Source organism: Aedes albopictus, chromosome 3 (assembly GCF_035046485.1).
Source record: "Aedes albopictus strain Foshan chromosome 3, AalbF5, whole genome shotgun sequence".
In the NCBI taxonomy this organism is placed as follows: domain Eukaryota; kingdom Metazoa; phylum Arthropoda; class Insecta; order Diptera; family Culicidae; genus Aedes; species Aedes albopictus.
Genome location: NC_085138.1, coordinates 79,364,090 through 79,385,282, shown reverse-complemented (window position 1 = coordinate 79,385,282; position 21,193 = coordinate 79,364,090). Strand labels below are relative to the sequence as shown.

General features: G+C 37.3%; 1 protein-coding gene across 5 annotated transcripts in view; it reads right to left on the bottom strand.

The window, feature by feature from the left end:
* LOC109413707 (axin) overlaps positions 1–21,193 on the bottom strand; it is a 92,163-nt gene that overhangs the window by 53,418 nt on the left and 17,552 nt on the right. For 3 of the 5 annotated variants that reach the window (XM_029880287.2, XM_029880282.2, XM_029880283.2), the window contains exon 2: positions 12,795–13,037. The exons of 1 other annotated variant lie outside the window; for it this stretch is intronic. The gene's annotated coding sequence lies outside the window, so the exon portion shown is untranslated. Of the gene's footprint in view, positions 1–12,794; positions 13,038–13,200; positions 13,222–21,193 lie in introns of those variants that run through there. One more of the 5 variants, XM_029880284.2, reaches the window with a different exon arrangement.

The following is a 21,193-nucleotide window of genomic DNA, read 5'->3' as shown; positions in this document are numbered from 1 at the left end:
GGACAGTGGAGGCTTTTACGAACATACTAGCACCATCAGTATGTGCAAATACCCTCTGATTCTGTTTGGTTTTGACTTAAACTCAAACTTATGTCCTCTAGGGGTCCAAAATTCAACCGTTACCCTATCTTAAAAAGAAGCGAATAGATTTTTAATCTCTTGGTTGCAATGAAAAGATTGTAAAGGCTGGTCCATAAGCTATGCGTTCTTAGGGGGGAAAGGGACGTCTGACCAAAGTCTACGGCAGCTGCGATGGGCTGGGCACGTAGCTCGTATGCCGGAGGAACGAGAAATTAAACCCATATTCAACAGAGGACGAGAAAGGGGCCGTCGGCATGGAAGGTCGCGCACACGCTGGCTTTTAGCAGTTGAGGAGGACCTAAGGACTCAAAACGTTCAGGGCAACTGGAAACGAGGCCAGTGGAGATTAATGCTGTATTCGAAGTAGTATGTATAGCCGCTACGAGTTGTAGTCCATCAAGTATCAAGTAGTATAGTATTTGGCAGGCACGTAAATACTTCATGCTCAAGGAAGACTAGGAAATTTTCCTTCAAGAAAAGTTGCTGGACCGACCGGGGATTGAACTCGTCCCCCTCAGCATGGTCTTACTGAATACCCGTGCGCTTACCGTATCCGCTGCATGTGCCCTATTGTGCTGCTTATGGAACACATTGTATGACCTGAATCAGCAAAATTGTACGAAACGTCAGATGACAATTTTACTTGGTTAACATCGGAGATGGTCACTTCTACAGTCTGTTTATAACACAGTCCCGCAAAGAGTGAAACCAAATCTACCTATCGAACTGTCAAACCGGCTACCTATCGAGCACGCCAGCAAAATTATGAAAACAAAGTCTGGCGAAGAAGAAGAACCACAATCAAAAGAAGTCGTCTTTGCATGTCTCTATATTGCTTTTTTCACTGAAAATTTTCCTTGCTTCGCTGAATAACATGACGTTTTCTTCCAGCGAAGGCTTACGCGATACAGAAAATCGCTGAATTTCACACTAACACTGCAGAAAATCTGTCAACAATAACTCAATACACATGCATTTTCAGCGAAAAGATCTATTTGCGTGACAACAATCCACTCCCATGACTACCGGGCGGCCGCCGTCAAATATCAGGATTGCCAACTGTCCGGCGACTGCTGTCAGTTTTCTTTGTCGCCGAATCTGGCGCTGGGTCTTCGGCGCGGAAACCCAAAGGTGGGAATAAAATTTTGGGGTTTACGCGCAATATATACAGTCTCTAGTCACTTCTTTCAACTCACTTACCGCACGAATATTATTCGTTGGAATTAGCACCTTTTAAATGAATGAATATCGTCACAAATGTATGAAGTGCAAAGTAAATATACCGCGGAGGGCGGCTACCTGTTTTCAAATCAGTCAAGCCGCCAGAGATATGCAAACAATTTTGCATTTTTCACTCTCATAATCACTCAAAGGGACCGCCGCTTTTTGTCGGTGACCATCCCGGGAGGAGGAGGCAACAAAAATTTGGCGCGACTTCTTTTTAAAGATCAACGACAACGACTAGGCTCTTCCAGAGAATTCTTAATTTTTCTTCGGTTCCTGATAATCTACAGATTATCCATACCTTTCCTAGACATACATCTTCCAACTAAAGCCGAACCCATTCGTCGGAAAGCATTTGACTACTAGGTAGGTACTATGTAGCACCAGAAGGCGAAGTGGCAGACAAAAATCAGGTGCGTATCGAATAAATTGAATTTTTTCTTCGTCTCGTCTGGCACTGATTTCTATCTCGATGATTGTATTTCTACCCGACTACCGACGACCGGTCGGCCGACGACATTAGGAGAAACTAGGAGACATTACAGTGAGGGATACTAGTGTCGTAGCGGAGCATAAAGGAAGGTGGGAATACAAATACCTATTACATTTCATGATTGAAAACATTTTTTTTTCAAATGTTCAAATGAAAGATTATAATTTATTGTGTTCTAGAACAAACACCAAGTAAAGACTAGTTTATCAGAATTTTGGGTACAAATGCATATATGTATTTTGATACACGGCATGATATTCAACATTTACCCCACTTTACCCTAGAGAAAAATCACTGATTGCATACGCAATTTCCCTTTGCATTGTTCCAATCAGTTCCATCTCTGCAGGCTTTCTCCTCAACTTCTTTCTTTGGCTACCGACGAGCCGATCCGCTGCGGCGACCAATGATGCGAGATGCGACTCGACTACGACGACGCCGGCGATGTCTACGTTTTCAAAGACGCATTTGTTACCGGGAAAGTCCTTCTTATACTTGCGGTACGGCGGCTTTCCCTCGTGACCGTATCGTCTGTTGGTGGTAGGTAGGGATTAACGCACGGAACTTCCTACATTCGATCAATATGGTGATGATAGCGGTGACAGTGACGTTGTTAGCAGGGATTCATTGCAAGTACACAAGACAGAGCAAGAATCCGAAAATAAGATTTTCCCAACCAACAACGATATGTGAAACGAAACATACATATTTCACGCACATGTGACGTGAATTATTTTCTGATTAACTTTTCGCATTGAGAAAGGATTTTGGCTATTCTTCCAACATCAAAGGAATATGAGACTCACACGAATTGGACTTGATTGATTTTTCTTTGTCAGTCAGCAATGGCAAAGGGGCATCCTGGATTCTAAGGAACTGAAAGGCCGAGTAGTCCAGGGGATTGACGCCCACCACCGCTCCCTCCTTCTATGCTGCGAGCCAGTCGCGAATGAAGGTGCATGGCTGACACCATCATTGACTTTGTGTCCTCGAAGTCTAACATCAGCAAGGACCTCAAGCAGACCCTGATGAGACTTCGACTCAATGATGGCAGCCAAGCGAGACCAAGAGAAACTCATGGAAACTGCAGCAGCGGCAGAACCCGCGTGTGAGGCAGCCGTCAGGTGAGGAGCCACCAGGCGGCGCCCGCAAGGCTAGGCAGCTGTTAATTTCCGAAGGCCGGTAGTAAAGCCGGAAAGTCGAACCCCAGCCAGGGGCCGCGGAAAGACGGGAAGGATGGACCTGATAAGGCCGACCCGTCCCGGATCGAAGGGAACAGGGGGTTGCGAACACTGATTGGTCCTCAGCAACCAAACAGTGTGAGGTGCAGGCACTGACAAACTGACGTAACACCTTGAACGATTTTCATGGAAATCCATCGCCCAGTTCACACCACCATCACCTGGTGGAAAAGTTGCACGAATCACTGTGTTGTGCAATATCGTCAACAGAAGGCGCTAGTGTGAAACGTCAAACGTATAGAAAAACGATGCGCGCGCCTCTGGTTGTGAAAGCCACAACTGTGAAAATTTAAAATGATCGTTAAAAGCGTGGTCGATGGAAATTTCGCAAATGTTACGTCTGTTTGTCTGTGGTGCAGGTGTCCATCGTGTAGTAGCGTGTACATCTAGTACGTTGTTCATTTCCGTTTCCGTTATAGTAGGCTTAGGGATTAGACAGATAGGAACACTTTAAGTCAATAAATTCATTCTGTTCCCAACCATCAACCAGACGACTTCTACAACTTCAGAAGTGGGATCGACATTTTTCTTTCAAGATCACCAAAGCCATAGCAGTTCAAGATGCGCCGTACTGCCAGAAGTCCACCTCGCAGCCGTCTTGGATTGGTTGAAAATGAAAATGAAACTGAAGCTACTGGTTCAAACCGGATTAATACATCGAAATCAGACGATCATTCAAGTACAAATGAAAATGAAAACGTTCAAAATACAGTAAATTTTTCAAACGCTGGGGCCCAAGGACCGTTCATCACTCAATTTCCAATGCACCCGGATGATGTCAAGAAATTAATTCCTGTTTTCAATTCAAATGAAGGTTTATCAAATTCATGGATTGCAAATATAGAAAATTTGAAGCTCCTCTATTCCTGGTCGAATCATACAACCCTTCATCATGCTGTCACAAGATTAGGAGAAGTTCCCCGAATTTGGTACGAAGCTGTCAGATCAAAAATATCGAAGTGGGATGATTTCAAGAATGAGTTAGCGATTGGTTTCCCGAATATACTGGATGAAGCAGATGTCCATTTCCGTTTGATGAGTCGTCTAAAGAAACCGGATGAAGATCTTGAGAAGTACCAGTGGCGTCGCGTAACCTCACTTTTTACCTGTGCACCGACTCTAAAACTTGTAATTGCAGGGGATTTATGATCAAAATCGAAATAGAAATGAGTGGAATCAGGTATTCTCGTCATTTTTTAATTATTACAAGCAAATTTGTTCAAAAAATTCAAGAATTTATACTTGGTGCACAGGTAAAAAGTGAGGTTACGCGACGCCACTGAGAAGTACGTGTTTGAAATTATGGCGATTGGGAAGAACATCAACCTCAGCGAACAGGCCTTGATCAAATACGTAATTCGTGGAATCCAAGACCAAGGACTTCAAGCGATGCTGTCTCTTCAGAAGTTCAATTCAGTGATGGAAATTATTAGCTGTTTGAAAAGATTTGAATGCGTGAGTGGGTTGAAAAATCCTCCCAAGAGTCCTCAAGTTTTTCGGATGTCGTCTACAGAAGCCCGCTGGATTTGCCACAATTGTAATCAGGATGGTGTCCACATTTCAAGAAACTGTCCAAGGCCTCCCGTTAAGTGCTCTCAATGTAATCGATTTGGTCACAGTTGGAAATTTTGCCGTGCTGGTGCTCCATTACTGCGGATGTCGGACAGGACGAATGGGAATGCAGATCCTAGAATTCTCAATCGAGTTGGAAATGTGTACACCGGTCGCCAGGTTCAAGAGGCTAATCAGCCAAATGACATTTTCACTGCCAAAGTGACCTAAGTCATAAAACTGAAAAATTAACCATATGAAAAAAAGTAAAATATTGATATTTTGAGAAAGGAATATATGTTTTATGTTATCCAGCATATGGAAGCTTGGTGTTGGACAGTTTGAATGCACGCATGACACAAAAATAAAATGGTAAAATCTCATGCAAATGAAAGCCACGGGTATCAACTTATTGTAAAATGGAAAAAGTTTGTATTTGCGCTAAATTTCATTGAAAAGTTTGAATATTTCTCTCCAATGATTTGAATCTTAATTTGAACCATCGTAATCATGCTTTGAATCAATTTTAACCTTCCGTAACTAGCCCAAGTAGCACCTGCAACTAAAATAGAAATGATCATCGTTGCAAACATGTTGCAACTGAGTTTTCTTGAAACAACGGATGTATTCATTTGGATGCAAAAAATAAAAACATGTGAAACAAAATTAAAACCTATTAAAATCCTGTTGTTAAAGCCAAACAGAGGTATAACATATTTGTAACAACCAGTAAAATGTAAATAAACGCCATCGTTAGTCGAACTTGCGAAACCAATTTGTAACTGAGGTATAATCTGTTTGTTTCAACAAATCTTAGTTACGACCGTTTACAAACCAAAACATTGATACTGATTGTTATAAATATGTTTACTTGGAACTATTTTAGAACATAACGAAAAAAATTGACAGAAGGGATGGAAGCTGCAAAATATGCGACAAAAGGTTTTTGAAATCATAAAAATAATAAAATGCACTATAAAAACTTAAATGCTTCCAAAAAACGAAGTCAGGTACAAATAAAATGTATAATTTTCTTCATACATTTTTCCACATAGGGTCTTGTACCATTTGGGCAGGTGTACCTATTTTGGGCTCTTGCCGCTATAACTAAGTCAATTGCAAACCGATTGATTTGAAATTTTGTACAAAGTTAGGCACACACAGTATCTAACACTGTACAAAAATTCAAATCAATCGGTTTGAAACTGACTTAGTTATAGCGGCAAGTGCCCAAAATAGGAACACCTGCCCAAATGGTACAATACCCTATCAGCGTGGTTCAAAAAAATCGATTTTGCTCCACACTGCTTATTCGATTCGTAACCAGATTCTATGCCTTCTCCCAAAATTTGAGTTCATTTGGTTGAAAATTGAGACTGCACAAGCCCTTCAAAGTTTATATGGGAATTACTATGGGAAAACGATGTTTTTAATTCAATCGACCGTAGTATTTTCCCAAATTCCTTAGAGCGTTAGTTGACCCTTGGTACTTCTAGGCTATTCTATCAGCTACAACTTTGCCGAAGACCGCATACAAATCGCATGCCTCATTAATTAGCTACCGATTTTTATCCAGAATTGAAATCTTTACTCATGATGGTTAAACTAATCGTCGGGCATCACTGCATTTTGCAGTGAAACATAGTAGCCATGATTTCAGTGTGCTATCTTTGGCGCCATATGCAGCAATGTTGCCTGCTGGGAAGCTGGAGGATCATTGCTAAAGTTTGTCCAGTAGGATACAAATCGATAGCTAATTAATGAGGCATCCGATTTGAATGCGGTCTTCGAAAAAGTTGTAGCTGATAGAGTAGCCTAGGAGTACCAAGGGTCAACTAAGCCTCTAGGGCACTTGAAGAAATTCTATGATCGATTGAATGAAAAACATAGTTTTCCCATAGTAATTCTCATACAAACTTTGAAGGGCTTGTGCACTCTCAATTTTCAACCAAATGAGCTAAAAATTTGGAAGAAGGCATAGAATCTGGTTACAAATCGAATAATCGGTGTGGAGCAAAAGCGATTTTTTGAACCACGCTACCTATACTATAAGATTATTAAATTAAATTGGTAAAAAAAAATAATTGGAGGAATAACATTTTTTGTTTCATTAGAAAACTGCAAATTTATTTTCATGTTTAAACAAATGATTCATAATTATACCATAGTTGCTCCATATAAAATTGAAATAACATAATAAACATCAGTAAATTTCTCAATAAAGAATTCATACATTATACCAGTGCTGAAAATTTCATTTCGTCATATCTAAATTCAATCACCTACAGCTCATTTTAGAAGCTGAACCTGAGAATATGGTATATGAAAAACTTGTGCGGTTAGACCAGTTCTGCTAGAAAGTCACGGAAAAACTGCTTTTTTTTCGAATATTTAAGGTCAATGTCACGGACTACCTTTGAAAAATGCCAAATGATATTCACCGTGAAGATCATTTGCATTTTTCGAAGGTAGTCCGTGACATTTACCTTAAATATTCGAAAAATATCGATTTTTCCGTGACTTTCTAGCAGAACTGGGTTGGCCGCACAAGTTTTTCATATACCATATTCTCAGGTTCAGCTTCTAAAATGAACTGTAAGTGATTGAATTTAGATATGACGAAATGAATTTTTCAGCACTGCATTATACCATTCCTTCTTCAAACCAAGAAAAATATACAAGCACTGGTAAATGCCTTCATTTGTTGTTAAATTCTGCACTATTTACGTAGTACAGAACGACTGGTACCACTGGAAGGATTTGAATACATGTTACAGTCGGACTAGATAGTGGTGTTCTGAAGCTTCCTAAATATATCTGGCGAAAAGATGCAGCATTCCGTTTTTAAATATATTGTACGGAAGTTTTATCATCTTTTTTGGATCATTACAATGGAACAGGAGTTCTACAAGCACTTCCAAAGTTGCTAGCAGAATGCTTAGATAAACTTAGAAATAGTCATAAGGTATTTGAGGGCTCGTTTATGTCCTACCGTTTGAAGCAATGTTGTCCATGATTTAGCATGATTTAGCAAGCAAAAATTCCAGACTAATTTTCAGCATTTTACGGGTGCATTAAATATGCCGCTGAAATGAACTCAATCAAAGCAATATGGCGCGTACATTTTTACTACAAATGACTAAATTTTCACTCGCAAAGTGATAAGTAGACTGAGGCGCGTTGGACATACTGAGCCAGAATGCATGATTTACCAATAAATCAGGAGCGGCATATAAATTAACGTTCTCGTTCAGCCTTTTTTTGCGGTAAATTTTACCCACACAATTAGGGTATTGGTTCCCTTATTAAGCATGTGGCTCCCATTTTCATCCCACGAAAAACAAAGGATTGAAGCGCTGTTTGTTTTGTTTCTTATTTTTGTATTTTTTGTTAGAAGTGAGTACCTATGAAAACAAAAAGAACGGAGTCAATCGGTGCCGTAATCGCTTGTTTTCGAATAGGATGACAATGGGAGCATGAGATTACTGATGGCACACCTACCCTAAAGCCTGTATCCGCAATAATCGGGACACAGAAGTATGGCTGTAGCTCTGTAATGAATCGGTAAAATTGGCCAAATAATTGAGTGAGAACTCTTTGGTGTATGTTTATTATTTGTGCCAAATTTCATAAAAATCGATGCATTACTTTTAACTGTGGATGAAAAACAAACAGATGTGGTTTTAAGCATTTTGTACAATCATGACCAATTTTCATTCGCCAAGTAGATGGTTCTTTTACGCTACAGTTCAAAGTTCTGTGATGATAATTATGAAATTTCGTTAGCAGTTATGATACTTATAGAGACACTTTCTTGCAAAATTTCATCAACTTTTATCGATTGGTTCGAAAGCTACTGGTGTTGATAAGGGTGAGTGTTAGTGAAAATTTTTCGTGTTTTTCATGTGCGATGTTTGCCTATTCATAACTATTAAATTTCTCTACCAATTTTCATGAAATTTTCACAGAAGGTAGTTGATTATGTGTATATTATGTCGGCAAAATTTGATGATTATTGGTAAAGTACTTTCAATAGTACAACCGATACAATAGAGGGTGCTGACTAATTGCTGTCTGAGGGGCTAAAATCACGTTCAGTCCCAATACATGTTTCGATTATAAAATAGTTGATAGTGCATCGATTTTTTTGAAATTTTGCCCATGCAACAAATGTAGATTGAGAGGTTTGTGTTGAAAATTTCAGCCATTTCCTTTGACGAATTCGAAAGTTGCAGCGCTGACAAGCAAAACTAGGGGCTGTACAAAATTCAATGGCGCACATTCTATTCATTCATTGCTACAACAAAAAGTATTGCACCGATTCACATGAAATTTTGTAGGTGAGATATACACATCTTAAGATTTTATTAGGTCAAAATTGAGCAATTTTAATGTATCTATTACAGAGTTACAGCTGTATTTCTGTGTCCCGATTATTGCGGATACAGGCTTTATTAAGCATATTGATGAAACTGTTGACGCATAGTCACTGACTGGCAGTGACGAATGTGATGACTAGCTGACTAGTTCTCGAATCGGTCACAATTTGTAAGTCGACCATGAGTTGTATCTCGGTTGTAAATCGATTGCGAATTGTCAACTACAATTCAATTTCTGGTGTTTTTATTATTGAAATCTCTAGTGTCATAGATTTTATTGTGCATGTATGGTATGTAGTTCCAATACAGCATTTTCAGGAAAATACGAAAACAATTGTTGTTGAACAATCAAATTCATCATTCAATGGTAGTTTATGATGATTTCATTGGAAATGATCCCTCATCTAAACAATCCAAAATCTCATGGATTTGCTAATTTTCATAACTATTTTTCATTAATCACTAGCTGTCCCGCTGTCCCGGCAAACTTTGTCTTGCCAAGCTGTGATGGTTTGACAGCTGTTGAGGACATCGCAGCAACGCACTCTAGATTGATTTCATTTCAATCACGCCGAATTTCTTGCCGGCTCATGAAAAATTAATATTTTTACATTCTTAATACTTCTTGAATGATTTTCGTAACTTTATATGTATATAAACACAGCCACTATGAATACGAATCGAACCGTGCAAGAGTCATACTGATCGGTTCATCCGTTTGTGAGTTTTGTTGCCTCAAAGGAGCTTCAAACTCATTTTTATATATATAGATAGATAGATAGATTAGGCAGTGGAATGTCAACTTAGAATGTTTGGAATTCTGCAGGAATTTGGAAACTAAATTTGGAATTTTCCATCCCCCAAGAGTAAACAAAGCAACCACTAGCGCAGTCTGCAGGCCAACACTGGAAGCTCACCCCGTTTACTAGTTCAAATTCAGATTACAAACGGTTCAATTCAAAATAACATTCCCCAAGTACGAATTACGTAAATTTGGTAATTTTATCACAAACTAGCTGTACCCGGCAAACTTTGTCTTGCCTACTGCGTTTTTTGACGTTTCTTGCCAAGTCCAAGTCCCCGGTCAAAATGTATGGTAGAATAATTTTCAAAAACTCTCAACTTTTCCATTTTTTGCCTCATAAACCTTCCTTGGGTGAAAACGAAGACGGCTAATAACAAGACAGACAGCTCCCACCCTATCGCAGGCGACAAGGTTGAAACGCCCTCAACGATTCACAGGAACATTAAACATGATTGTGTGCGTGTACATGCAAATACGTACACGGAAGCTGTAGCATCTCACGCACACTTATTAGTAATGTTGTTCCCGGGAGTCGTTCGCGGCGCTAGTGTGCTTGAAGTTCTCAGAGTATATGGAGCAAGAGGGTAGAGGTCTGTCTTGTTATTAGCCGTCTTCGGTGAAAACTAACAGAACAAAACAAAGATGACCCAAATCTGACGTTCCGTTCGCGAGTTATGCGCGGTCCCACGTATGCCACTGCATTTTTATATACACTCCCGTTCAGAAGTTTGGGGTCACCCCCTCAAAAACATGTCATTTTTTTAGGCCCATATCTCCGCCAATTTGCGTCCGATTTCAAAACCCTAGGTTTCATTCAAAAGATAATAGGTCAAAGAAACTTTGAACATGATTTGAAAGAACCTTTTTAAAAAAAATTGTATGTAAACTTAACCCAAAGTTGCCAAATTGTCTAAAAAATGAATATAAACTTACGGCAGTGTCGCTGGAAGTTGGGTCGACCAAATTTTAAGATGAGAACGGTAATATGACCCATTTTCTATTAGCTTTCAACTGCTTTTTACAGAACTTAGCTAAAAAATCTAGAAAAAAAAAGTTATTAAGTAAATTAATCCTTGATGTCATCGACCAAAAGTTTGGGGTCACCCCTCAATATGATGTATCGGCCAAAAGTTTGGGGTCACTTTCGTAAAACATGGAAAAGTGATTTGGTGGTATCTTCGTCATCTATAGTTCAATTTTAATTATTTTTGGCTCATTTCAAAGATAACTAACTAAATTTACGATTGATGTCTTCAACTTAACGTATTTAACGATTTTAACGAAATGTTATGTAAAGTTAGCACATTTTACCACGCTTCAATAAATGAGGCAACTTCACGTTAAGTTTTAGTATGTAAATTTCAACAAATATGTGTGGTTCAATGTCTATGCAATAAGTATCATTCATTTTGTTTCAAATGAGCCAAGAAGAATTAAAATTGAATGAAAGATGACATAGATATCAACAAATCACTTTTCCATGTTTTACGATAGTGACCCCAAACTTTTGGCCGATACTGCATTTTGAGGGGTGACCCCAAACTTTTGGTCGATGACATCAAGGATTAATTTACTTAATAACTTTTTTTCTAGATTTTTTAGCTAAGTTCTGTAAAAAGCAGTTGAAAGCTAATAGGAAATGGGTCATATTACCGCTCTCATCTTAAAATTTGGTCGACCCAACTTCCAGCGACACTGCCGTAAGTTTATATTCATTTTTTAAAAAATTTGGCAACTTTGGGTTAAGTTTACATACAATTTTTTTTGAAAAAGTTTCTTTTAAATCATGTTCAAAGTTTCTTTGACCTATTATCTTTTGAATGAAACCTAGGGTTTTGAAATCGGACGCAAATTGGCGGAGATATGGGCCTAAAAAAATGACATGTTTTTGAGGGGGTGACCCCAAACTTTTGAACGGGAGTGTATATAGATAATGTGGTATATTATTCGGTTGGTCGATTCTACGAAAAAATACTTTCATTTGACCCCGGATAAAAATTCCAATACAAATACAATACATAACAATAGTACTACAATACATTATATTGCCAACAATTAATTATATTGTTATTGTATGGTTATACAACAATAACTTCTAATTGTATACAAAGTTCAAATTAATAAAATGTATGGTTTGCGTTTCAGATTTGTTCGAGAAAAAAAATAATTTTTGTATTGTTACGATATTTAACAACCAGTACATTATATTGTAAAATGTTCGTTTACAATATATTTTATGGTGCATATCCATACGTTATATTTATTTAGAGGATTCACTTAGCAGATTGAACAACTGCGTAAGCCGTGACTATCTGATTATTTGATTGGTTGATTGATTTGTCTTTAATATAGAGACTTTCAGCCCTTGGCATTATTTGAAATGTTTCATGAAATAATCAAAGATTGCATTGGCGATCGCGTTTTATCGGTTTACGCTGTTTAGTGAATCCCCCTATTGTTTTTATATTGAAAACCTTATTTTAGGTCAGCTAATTCTTATAATATTTCCCCAATACATAACCACTTCACGCATTTTGATTAGTTTTTCAAGGCAAACGGCTTTTTTGAATAATAATTAAGATACAATCAAAAACATGTTTTAAAAATTTGGAAATTTCCAGTGAAAATACAAGATACACTTCGTCCTTTTTTTACGTCCATGCTTGGCATAGCGACAAAAAATTCTACCGCCAAGACAATGAGCAAACTCAACAGTTTTATATTTTTTTAACATCTTCGTGGTTAGGAGTGTACAACACATAACACATACAAAAATATCTATTTTGAACATTATTTTGGCAGAATTTTGGTAGAATTTTTTTTCGCAAAGCCAGTAGTGGACGTAAAATAAGGTTTAGGTGTACTCATGCTCCACCTACCCCAACGTCTATGCATAAAAGTAAATGACCAAAACAGACGCATACACTTTTCTTCCATAAAAGCTTGTATTATTTTTTATCTGAAATTCTCCTATCACTCTAGTAAGTAGTTATAAAATAAGCAATAATACATCCACTTACCTTAATTTAGCGCTTGTAAGTTCCGGTGCATTAACTTTTCGTAAAATCCATAAGACCAATTGTGATCACCAGTTGTATTCAAGCATTCACACATTCTTATCACTTCTGAATCTTCCTGATGCAAAATTTATATCTTTTCTATACACTAACACTATAGTAGCACCATTTCTTCTTCTTCATCGATACTTTTTCCGTGTGTCGGTATCTTCAGCGGGCGATCTTCACCGTGTTATTGCTGTAACGCTGCAACATCATAATACAATTAACATAAACTTTCATTAGAGCCTAGCGCCGCCGCCCACCCCTTCAGTAGTCGCAAGGCAAGACGGTCTGCGGTCGGTAACCCATTTCCACCCAGTTTACCAACCCACTTCCCCCCACCCCCCGCCACTTTTGTTTTTCACACCCTTGGGGAGTAGCTCGAACACCACACAGAGAGCTCCGTCCGCCACGGATGATGATGCCCCCGGGCCTGTTGTTTTAAGGGACGAACTATGGAATACTCCACCACACCACTCACTCCGGGCTTCACTATTATAATCGACACACGCGGATCGGGAAGTCGAAAGGATCGCTATTATAAAATAATTAGCCACTCGCGCGCCCGCTCACCCGTTCGTTCTCCCCGCAGATCACGCGGCTCGATCACTTTTCGTCCACTATCGGATCTTCGCCGCCGACTACGAACGGTGGTGGATGATGGTCAGCTTCTTCTAGCAGCACCGCGCGGTGTTTTTCTTCCACTCTTTTTCTTCTGTTTAAGCTCCTCTTTGCGCTCCACCACGCCGCCGCGCGTTGTTTCGACTGGCGGCGCGGCCGCGACCGCGCGCTGCGCACACACTTTGCTATATAGTGCCATTTACACTTATCAATAAGTTGATTCAACCAAGAGGTTCAATCTTTCCTTCAACTTCATCAAGAAACACAATTTGATGGAAATATTGCTAAATGTATTGCATGCATTTTTATTGAGGAAAACATGGATGATAATGTTGAATCTTGATGTAAATACTGACCAACCTGCAAAAGCGAGGATTGAAGCTGGTGATCATATCCTCAATATTTCCCCTCCGAAAGATTGATCCAACCACCGCTATCATCCAGTTTGACCAAACCATCAAGATCATCCAAGTCCGTCAAACTTTCCCCTTGAGTTGTTTTATTCGATCAATCCAGCAAGGTAAAAGAGTCAGCAGATTGAGCGAAGACCATTCCATCAGTGAGGAAGAGATAGCAATTCATCAACATTCAGCGCGTGGTTTACGGCGTTCATGGTGGCCAGCTCAATTGAATTTTATGGAATGCTTTGGAAGCAAATTTTTAGAAATAAATTAAGTGTCACGTTTTTGCATTGTAAATATTGTGCGTTTAGCACTAAATTGATTTCCGAAAAAACTTCATCGACTTCCGCTGCCTTTCCTATGCGTTAAACATAACGTCGGAAGTAGTGTGCTGTATAGAAAACCAGATTTACTGTACAGCGCACTACTTCCGACGTTATGTTTAACGCATAGGAAAGGCAGCGGAAGTCGATGAAGTTTTTTCGGAAATCAATTTAGTGCTAAACGCACAATAAAATAAAGACTTGATCATTATAAAAGTGCAAATTTCGATATTTCACTTGCCTATTAAATTCCATAAATGATTATGAAAAAATAATGTTTTGATAATTTTGGTTATTCACCACGTCATATTCGATTTTTTGTAAGCATTCATAAACTCTTATTTATTGAACCCAATCTCTCGGATAAGTATGATGAATTGGTAAGTAGTGGATCTATTTATTAATTCATCATGCTATTTTTCCTAATTTCTTGAGAAGGTTGATGTTTTTTAATTTCTAACACAAGTTATGAACTTCTACCGGTGAACCAAAATACTTCATACAAAATGGAGCTTAAACAATAAGTATTAACAGTTAGGTTCGAACTTCAACATGTAAATTTGCAAATCACTCGCTTTTCCCTCTTACAAAATTTAAAGTTAAAAATAAATAAATAAATAAATAATAGTTAGGTTCGAACAAGTTTTGATTTTTGCTAATGTCATAGTAAATATGTTAAGCAGTAGAGGTTTGGAAAACAAAGGCTGATAAGAGGTTATTGCCATATGGATTAGTTTGTTTCGGCTATAAAAAATGTTTGCTTTATCCGTTATCAACAGATTTATCTATAGCTAGATTGATTACTGAACTATGATTAAATTATATGCCTTGAGAGTGACTTTGTGTATTATTGGCAGTGCTTCTCTCTTTGCCATAAGAGTTTTTTGTCGTCCAAATATCTTGAAACTTAGTTGTAAACAGTTTGATTGGCAAAGATGTGACGTCAACTTTCAGTTTATCAGACTTTAGATAACACCCCATGACGAAGAGAACAAAGCTGTCGAAAATATACTGAGTTTTCTAGCATTTTATACTAAAGGCACCAGAAAATCGCATATACGTTAGTGGAAATTAAAGATGTGATATAAAACATAATGAACCAATATTAAATATTAAGCATTTATATATATAAAAATGCAGTGGCATACGTGGGACCGCACATAACTTGCGAACGGAAGGTCCGATTTTGGTCGTCTAAGTTTTGTTCTGTTAGTTTTCACCCAAGGAAGGTTTATGAGGCCTAAAACATGGGAAAACTGAGAGTTTTTGAAAATCGGGTTGTCATACATTTGGAACGGGGACTTGGGCGCTTGGCTAGGGACTTCAAATGTCAAAAAACGCAGTAGGCAAGACAAAGTTTGCCGGGGACAGCTAGTTATTCCTAAATCGGCACCAACATTTCAAAAGAGCGTAACTGCATTTGGAAGTAATACCTTCTTTCAAAGCTGTAGGTTGTACTGCCTCCCTTACACTCAAACCACCGTGGTTGTCGGAAAGAGGAGAGTTTTTCCCATCTGGTACTTGTTGTGATAAACATGGAAATCATAACACATGATCCACAGCTTTAAAAGAAGGTGATGATTCCAAAAGCAGTTACGCCCTTTTGAAATGTTGGTGTCGAAATAATCTAATGAAAATTTACGATGCGCAACTTGTGCTTGAAAATGTTTATTTGGCAGCGCTTTCTTGTTTCCTTTATTCCACCATTCCATCAATTATTTCTTTCTCAAGGATTAAGCTGCTAGTACACAGGGTCAAATATTTGTCCGAAAAGAAACCAATGCTCAAACATCTTGTTTGACTCGATCAAATTTTCATTAGTGTCAAACTGATGTTGTTCCTTGAGTTCTTTCCTTGTCAAATATTTGACCCTGTGTACTACTGGCCTTATTGATGAAATCACGAGGATCAAACCAAGTATCAATCCAATATCTTCGACATTACCCCTTTCCAGAGAGATAGATCAAGCCGAGGCTCGAGCAGAGAGAAAATCTCCCGGCAGTATGAGAGAAGTTAATGCATAAAGAGAAAAAAAAACAAGTATCCGTGCATGCTTATCATACGTGCACAGCTAGCAAAGCAAAGCCTTTTATTGAATCAATGCGTCGTCGGTGGGTGTGCGGTTGATTTTCAGTCCTACCAATCCCAAAGCCAATAATGCGGAAGATAATGTATACAATGCATTTCTGTCACATTTTTATTTATGTTTTTTTAATGAATTTTCTATTCATATTAATTCTTCTTCTAACCATTTCTACATAATCAAACATTTTACATATTTTTTTTTATTACGAAAAGTTTTTGGACAGCCCATGGGATGGGACTCGAAACACCTTCAAAGCCGTCTTGCTGAATTACCTTTATATTTCGACATTACACAAAATTACTACTGAAGGGTGTTATTTGTCAGAAGGGGGTATTTCTAATTTATAGGTAACGCAGCTAAGCATGTTAACACCATAATGTGCAAATTATTAATTAACTGGTGTTAGAGACCGCCAGTGCACCAGTAATTTTTAGCAAAGTTTGGTGGGACACGAACCGAGTTAGAAGATTACACAAAAAATGTTGTGAACTGTTTATTATCACTAATGCATTGTAATAATTGGGCTCATTACATTTACCTCTGCATAAATTACTTTACATAAACTTTGCATAAATTTACTTCATTACTTCTGCATAAATTGTTTTTTTTTTGTTCGATTATTTATTACATCTGCATTCAGTTTTTTTGTATAATATATTTCAATAGCTGTTTATTTAAATTTAAAAAAATACGGCAACACGGTAGAATGCTCTGCAATGATGATGCTCTCGTTCACGCGCTGCTGCATTGAAAGAATGATAGGTTGATCTGAAGGGGAAATATTGAACCAATCAATTGATCCATGGAATAATTTGACCCATGGTTTGAACAATCTCCGAGAGGATTGATGTAAAAATTTTGAAGGTGGGGAAATATTGTAGAGAAAATTGAAGAAAAATGCGCTATCGAGGGGAAATATTGCTGTGTGGTTGATCAAACGGAAGATAGGGGAAAAGTTGAATGATTGATGTCAATCTATTTTTGAACAATATTATACATTCAATGCATCCACAAAACGGCCAACTATTGATCAATATATGCACCGTGTGACTGGCGCTTATCTGTATCTCTTCGTTCGGTTGAACTCTCTGTCGGCACTTTTTATGTGTAAAAACTTGACTTATTCTTCAGCGAGCGAGCGCGCGCGGCTTCTTCTCTGTACAGTGGACTGCTTCGCTATTGTTTCTTCTTTTCGGTGTGCGCTTCTCGCTCTCCCGCCCGGTTGCACTGTGGGGGTTTCAGGTGGCCAAATAAACCAACAAAGGGTTGCTTTGCTTCACACTTTCAGCGATATTTCATTGTTGCGGTCAACGCTTATCTTAACTTGTAAATGTTTTGAAAAGTTGAGAATTTCAGCTTTCTAATGGTGAATTAGAATATGAAACTAGTGGTTGCAAAACTAGAAAAAACTCGATCCGTACAATTCAATGCAATATTTGAATATTAGAAGAGTAATGGGTCTGAACGGCATCTCTCACTGAAAAATAGTTTCGCTTATAAACCCTGACGTCTACATTCAACGGAGTTTTAGTGTACATCCGTGCCACAAGAACAATCACATCAATATATCACAATACTTTTCAGAATCAAAATAGAGTATATGCACTAAACTGGGTCATCAAAGTCGATTTTGTGAAACAAAGCTTTTTCGATTTCTTTTAGTGTCCAAAACAATTGTGCAAAATTTGGGAGCGATTGGTTGCGTCTCCGTATTCCACATTGAGATTGAATTTTGTATGGAATATAGTATGGGAAAACGTGATTTTTTGCGTTTTTCTCATAATTTTTTTTTTGTCTAAAACGATATAAATAATGACGTTAAATTATAGCCTAGAATATGCCGAAAAACTATGCAGAATACCGCAACGTGATCTGATACTTGTAACAAAGGTTATTACGTTAGGTCATCTGATGGTACTTAACATTTAACATCTACCGTAATCTGGGGGGTAGTTGATCAGCGGGGTGAAGTTAATAACTATGAGATCCCCATCCTTCAACCGCTGAGGACGCTATAATTCTGTTTCAATGGACGAGCTTTTGACGTAAATCCATAGTGTGAATATATTTGAAGAAATTTTGAAAGTGTTTATGCAAATTGTGTTAGATTTTACATAAAAATACCTTTTTTTTGGATGTGTATTAAAACTCGGTAAAAAGACTGCCGTTCAAAAAACCGCCTCCCTTAACGTCTTGTATATCAGATGACTCTTTAAATATGTGCTTTCATTCGTTCATGGTAGGCTTATTGAACACAGTTTTGAGTCAAAATTGATGCTAACATATAAGGTTTATTTAAAAATGCCATATTTTTGCGAAATTAATACGATTTTCAAAGAAATTGCCTACATTTAGGCGTTTAGTGTGGGTCATTCTGTAACTTACAAAACTTTATCTTACCGTCTACCCCCGTTGGTTTGACATCATCTAATCTGAACACTTTTTAATTTGAGCCCCTCTAATCTGCACATCGTTCAAAGTAAAAATGATTCAAATGTCATTCTGCTCATGGAACGGGGTGAAACGGAACGCAGGGCTACTAGAATTTCAAATTAAAAAATAAACCCTGTTGGTTTGAATGAGGTGTCGTTCAAACCAACGGGGGTAGACGGTATTTTATTTTAGGGTAGGAAATATAATTTGGACATGTATGTAATTTGGACAGGTACGGTGATGTATGTCTTGTTCCAAAAAGCTTATAAAAGATGTTACTTCTGAATAACGATTACACTAGTTTACAGCATTTTTGAACTTGTTAAACTAATGATCATTTTTGGTGTAGAATCATGCCCTGAGTTTGAAAATGCTAAAGAAAAAAATTACAGTAGAGCGGAAATTTTTTCGACTTTCCATACAAGGTTGATGATTTGAAATCGATTTTTGTTCTATTTTTAGGCAAAGTCGCTCACTTCAAACATCTTATTCTCCGTAATCAATGCTCCGATTGAGCTCAATTTTTAACTGTAACTCGCCTACATATGATATGTCAAATAAACGGTGAGAAAGTATTTTTAAATTGTTTTTTTCTTATTGAAAAAAATACATTACTCCATATATTTTTGGAAATTTTGCTAATATTTAAGGAGATTGTCCCTGAATCTCGCCAACATCTTGAATTTCATCAATCTGACGTCAAACCTGTATTCAGATGATCGAATGGTATTATATTCAGATTTAATTTATGGAAAAAGATTTAAAATTGGTTGAACAAAACGCAATATATTTGAATTTTAGTAAATTCTATATTTTAAAAAGTTGTAAAACTCGATATTGAGCTAAAACTCGAAAACTGTTCTGCTCAAATTTTTTTGATGGTCGGTTTCGAAATCAGCGCTAAATTGTGGTTCAAAAATGTTGGTCGTTGACAGAGGTTCACGGCTTTCGTTCTATTTTGTAAACTAGTGTTATTGGTTCAATCAGACCTTATTCTGTTGACTTTTATTGAAAATACGCTTAACAATTAAGAACTTACTTCAAAATTATCGAAAATGTAAATTGTGTCACTAAAACCCATCAAATGCACAGGTATACAAGAGGACATACAGGGGATAGACAAAATGATCGGGACAGGCAAAATTTTCACTTTTCAAAAAATGTCCAATTAGCTGTAACTTTTCGAAAAGCGCATCAAACATTCTGAAATTTTCACTGTAAGTTGATCAACTATTTGTGTATCAGTGGACAAAATTTGGAAAAGATCGGGCTATTCTGCACGAAATTATAAGCATTTTAAAAAAAGGTAGAACTATTCGATAGCCAAATTTGAGCTGTTATGTCTCCGGATTCAATGAACCGAATGCAATGAAATTTTGTCCATTTATGACTTATATAATGAGCTCTGAAAAACGTTTGACCTAACTTCAAATTATTAACGAGAGAAAAAGTTATAGCGGTTTCATTATTTTTACAATTTTTCAGTAAATTGGTCTATTTTTAATATGCATCCCATTACTTTTTCAATGAATTGCCGCCCATGTTGTTACTTTCTTTCAAAACATATCTGTATTCAAGACAATCAGAGGGAATTTAAATAAACTATAATTAGTATCTTGAATTTTGAAACGTTGTTGAAATTTAAGAAAATTTGGTGTTTTATTAGAAAAATAATCTAATCGTTATTATTTTCTTCCGTGTTAAGAATTTTAAGTTATGTCAAAAGCTTTTCAAAGCTCATTATATAAGTCATAAATGCTCAAAATTTCATTGCATTCGGTTCATTGAATCCGGAGATATAACAGCTCAAAGTTGGCTATCGGATAAATATGGCTTTTTTTAAATCTTTATAACTTTGTGCAGAATAGTGCGATCTTTTTCAAATTTTGTCCACTGATACACAAATAGTTGATCAACTTACAGTGAAAATTTGAGAATATTTGATGCACTTTTCGAAAAGTTACAGCTATTTGAATTTTTTTTTTGAGAAGGGAAAATTTTGCCTGTCCCGATCATTTTGTCTGTCCCCTGTACACATTACCCTCACATATTTACAATGTGCACCTCAAAATCGTTGAATTAATCATTGCTAGAAATTTGAAAGGCTTATTGCAGTGAGAAATACTAAATAAAGAAGCATACCCAAGTAACCATGACGCTGCATATAGAGCATTAATTTCGCTTTATAGTGTATTATATGACATGCGATTTAAAGTTGTTTTGTCATATAAGTACCATTAAAGTAGGTTTAAAGTCGAAAGTGGCGCTACTATTGTTGATTTGAAGCAAGCTTTACTGTGGTGATTGCTAAAGCATAAAAAATGCTTGTACCATATAGCTAATGCAATGAAATAGTATGGCATGTATACTTAAGGCATCATGTCAACAAAAGAAAAAAAAAGTATTTTCTCATTTTTCTGTCTATTTTTATCTTCTCATAGCTGTTCCGATACTCTCACTCTGATGCAGTGTTGGTAAAAACTCAAATTCTCAAAA